This window comes from Mobula birostris, unplaced genomic scaffold, assembly GCF_030028105.1.
Source record: "Mobula birostris isolate sMobBir1 unplaced genomic scaffold, sMobBir1.hap1 scaffold_2355, whole genome shotgun sequence".
Classification (NCBI taxonomy): domain Eukaryota; kingdom Metazoa; phylum Chordata; class Chondrichthyes; order Myliobatiformes; family Myliobatidae; genus Mobula; species Mobula birostris.
In genome coordinates, this window is record NW_027275404.1 from 42,395 (window position 1) to 47,070 (window position 4,676).

The following is a 4,676-nucleotide window of genomic DNA, read 5'->3' on the forward strand; positions in this document are numbered from 1 at the left end:
TCTCCCCCTGAGAGAGAGGGACTGAGAGACACGGGTCAGTGTACAGATCTGCCCCTGGGAGAGAGGGACTGAGAGACACCGGTCACGGTACAGATCTCACCCTGAGAGAGAGGGACTGAGAGACACCGGTCAGTGTACAGATCTCCCCAGAGAGAGAGGGACTGAGAGACACCGGTCAGTGTACAGATCTCCCCCTGAGAGAGAGGGACTGAGAGACGCTGATCAGTGTACAGATCTCCCCCTGAGAGAGAGGGACTGAGAGACACCGTTCAGTGTGCAGATCTCACCCTGAGAGAGAGGGACTGAGAGACACCGGTCACTGTACAGATCTTCCCCTGAGAGAGAGGGACTGAGAGACACCGGTCAGTGTACAGATCTCCCCTGAGAGAGCGGGACTGAGAGACAGCAGTCAGTTTACAGATCTCGCCCTGAGAGAGAGGGACTGAGAGACACCGGTCTGTGTACAGATCTCCCCTGAGAGAGAGGGACTGAGAGACACTGGTCAGTGTACAGATCTCCCCCTGAGAGAGAGGGACTGACAGACACTGGTCAGTGTACAAATCTCAGCTGAGAGAGAGGGACTGCGAGACACCGGTCAATGTACAGATCTCACGCTGAGAGACACCGGTCAGTGTACAAATCTCCCCCTGAGAGAGAGGGACTGACAGACACTGGTCAGTGTACAACTCTCAGCTGAGAGAGAGGGACTGAGAGACACCGGTCAGTGTACAGAACTCCCCTGCGAGAGAGGGACTGAGAGACACCGGTCAGTGTACAGATCTCCCCCTGAGAGAGAGGGACTGAGAGACACCGGTCAGTGTACAGATCTCCCCCTGAGAGAGAGGGACTGAGAGACACTGGTCAGTGTACAGATCTGCCCCTGAGAGAGAGGGACTGAGAGACATCTGTCACTGTACAGATCTCTTCCTGAGAGAGAGTGACTGAGAGACACCGGTCAGTGTACCGATCTCCCTCTGAGAGAGAGGGACTGAGAGACACTGGTTAGTGTACAGATCTCCCCCTGAGAGAGAGAAAACTGAGAGACACTGGTCAGTGTACAGATCTGCCCCTGGGACAGAGGGACTGAGAGACACCGGTCAGTGTACAGATCTGCCCCTGAGAGAGAGGGACTGAGAGACACCGGTTAGTGTACAGATCTCCCCTGAGAGAGCGGGACTGAGAGACAGCAGTCAGTTTACAGATCTCGCCCTGAGAGAGAGGGACTCAGAGACACCGGTCAGTGTACAGATCTCCCCCTGAGAGAGAGGGACTGACAGACACTGGTCAGTGTACAACTCTCAGCTGAGAGAGAGGGACTGAGAGACACAGGTCAGTGTACAGATCTCCCCTGCGAGAGAGGGACTGAGAGACACCGGTCAGTGTACAGATCTCCCCCTGAGATAGAGGGACTGAGAGACACCGGTCAGTGTACAGATCTCCCCTGAGAGAGAGGGACTGGACAGACACTGGTCAGTGTCCAGATCTCCCCCTGAGAGAGAGGGACTGACAGACCCTGATCAGTGTACAAATCTCAGCTGAGAGAGAGAGGGACTGAGAGAGACCGGTCAGTGTACAGATCTCCCCCTGAGAGAGAGGGACTGAGAGGCACCGGTCAGTGTACAGATCTCCGTCTGAGAGAGAGGGACTGAGAGACACCGGTCAGTGTACAGATCTACCCTGAGAGAAAGGGACTGAGAGACACCGGTCAGTGTACAGATATCATCCTGAGAGAGAGGGGAACTGAGAGACACCGGTCAGTATACAGATCTAGGCCCTGAGAGAAGGACTGACAGACACTGGTCAGTGCACAAATCTCAGCTGAGAGAGAGGGACTGAGAGACATCGGTCAGTGTACAAATCTCAGCTGAGAGAGGAGGGACTGAGAGACACCGGTCAGTGTACAGATCTGCCCCTGGGAGAGAGGGACTGAGAGACACTGGTCAGTGTATAGATCTCCCCCTGAGAGAGAGGGACTTAGAGACACTTGTCAGTGTACAGATCTCCTCCTGAGAGAGAGGGACTGAGAGACACCGGTCAGTGTACAGATCTCTCCCTGAGAGAGCGGGGCTGAGAGACACCGGTCAGTGTACAGATCTCCCCCTGAGAGGAGGGACTGAGAAACACTGATCAGTGTACAGATCTCCCCCCTGAGAGAGAGGGACTGAGACACACGGGTCAGTGTACAGATCTGCCCCTGGGAGAGAGGGACTGAGAGACACCGGTCACGGTACAGATCTCACCCTGAGAGAGAGGGACTGAGAGACACCGGTCAGTGTACAGATCTCCCCAGAGAGAGAGGGACTGAGAGAACACAGGTCAGTGTACAGATCTCCCCTGAGAGAGCGGGACTGAGAGACAGCAGTCAGTTTACAGATCTCGCCCTGAGAGAGAGGGACTGAGAGACACCGGTCTGTGTACAGATCTCCGCTGAGAGAGAGGGACTGAGAGACACTGGTCAGTGTACAGATCTCCCCCTGAGAGAGAGGGACTGACAGACACTGGTCAGTGTACAAATCTCAGCTGAGACAGAGGGACTGCGAGACACCGGTCAATGTACAGATCTCACGCTGAGAGACACGGTCAGTGTACAGATCTCCCCCTGAGATAGAGGGACTGAGAGACACTGGTTAGTGTACAGATCTCCCCCTGAGAGAGAGAAAACTGAGAGACACTGGTCAGTGTACAGATCTGCCCCTGGGACAGAGGGACTGAGAGACACCGGTCAGTGTACAGATCTGCCCCTGAGAGAGAAAGACTGAGAAACACTGGTCAGTTTACAGATCTCGCCCTGAGAGAGAGGGACTGACAGACACTGGTCAGTGTACAACTCTCAGCTGAGAGAGAGGGACTGAGAGACACAGGTCAGTGTACAGATCTCCCCTGAGAGAGAGGGACTGAGAGACACCGGTCAGTGTACAGATCTCCCCCTGAGATAGAGGGACTGAGAGACACCGGTCAGTGTACAGATCTCCCCTGAGAGAGAGGGACTGACAGACACTGGTCAGTGTCCAGATCTCCCCCTGAGAGAGAGTGACTGACAGACCCTGATCAGTGTACAAATCTCAGCTGAGAGAGAGGGACTGAGAGAGACCGGTCAGTGTACAGATCTCCCCCTGAGAGAGAGGGACTGAGAGGCACCGGTCAGTGTACAGATCTCCGTCTGAGAGAGAGGGACTGAGAGACTCCGGTCAGTGTACAGATCTACCCTGAGAGAAAGGTACTGAGAGACACCGGTCAGTGTACAGATATCCCCCTGAGAGAGAGGGGAACTGAGAGACACCGGTCAGTATACAGATCTAGCCCTGAGAGAAGGACTGACAGACACTGGTCAGTGCACAAATCTCAGCTGAGAGAGAGGGACTGAGAGACATCGGTCAGTGTACAAATCTCAGCTGAGAGAGAGGGACTGAGAGACACCGGTCAGTGTACAGATCTGCCCCTGGGAGAGAGGGACTGAGAGACACTGGTCAGTGTATAGATCTCCCCCTGAGAGAGAGGGACTGAGAGACACTTGTCAGTGTACAGATCTCCTCCTGAGAGAGAGGGACTGAGAGACACCGGTCAGTGTACAGATCTCTCCCTGAGAGAGCGGGGCTGAGAGACACCGGTCAGTGTACAGATCTCCCCCTGAGAGAGAGGGACTGAGAAACACTGATCAGTGTACAGATCTCCCCCTGAGAGAGAGGGACTGAGAGACACGGGTCAGTGTACAGATCTGCCCCTGGGAGAGAGGGACTGAGAGACACCGGTCACGGTACAGATCTCACCCTGAGAGAGAGGGACTGAGAGACACCGGTCAGTGTACAGATCTCCCCAGAGAGAGAGGGACTGAGAGACGCTGATCAGTGTACAGACCTCCCCCTGAGAGAGAGGGACTGAGAGACACCGTTCAGTGTGCAGATCTCACCCTGAGAGAGAGGGACTGAGAGACACCGGTCACTGTACAGATCTTCCCCTGAGAGAGAGGGACTGAGAGACACCGGTCAGTGTACAGATCTCCCCTGAGAGAGCGGGACTGAGAGACAGCAGTCAGTTTACAGATCTCGCCCTGAGAGAGAGGGACTGAGAGACACCGGTCTGTGTACAGATCTCCCCTGAGAGAGAGGGACTGAGAGACACTGGTCAGTGTACAGATCTCCCCCTGAGAGAGAGGGACTGACAGACACTGGTCAGTGTACAAATCTCAGCTGAGAGAGAGGGACTGCGAGACACCGGTCAATGTACAGATCTCACGCTGAGAGACACCGGTCAGTGTACAAATCTCCCCCTGAGAGAGAGGGACTGACAGACACTGGTCAGTGTACAACTCTCAGCTGAGAGAGAGGGACTGAGAGACACCGGTCAGTGTACAGAACTCCCCTGAGAGAGAGGGACTGAGAGACACCGGTCAGTGTACAGATCTCCCCCTGAGAGAGAGGGACTGAGAGACACCGGTCAGTGTACAGATCTCCCCCTGAGAGAGAGGGACTGAGAGACACTGGTCAGTGTACAGATCTGCCCCTGAGAGAGAGGGACTGAGAGACATCGGTCACTGTACAGATCTCTCCCTGAGAGAGAGTGACTGAGAGACACCGGTCAGTGTACCGATCTCCCTCTGAGAGAGAGGGACTGAGAGACACTGGTTAGTGTACAGATCTCCCCCTGAGAGAGAGAAAACTGAGAGACACTGGTCAGTG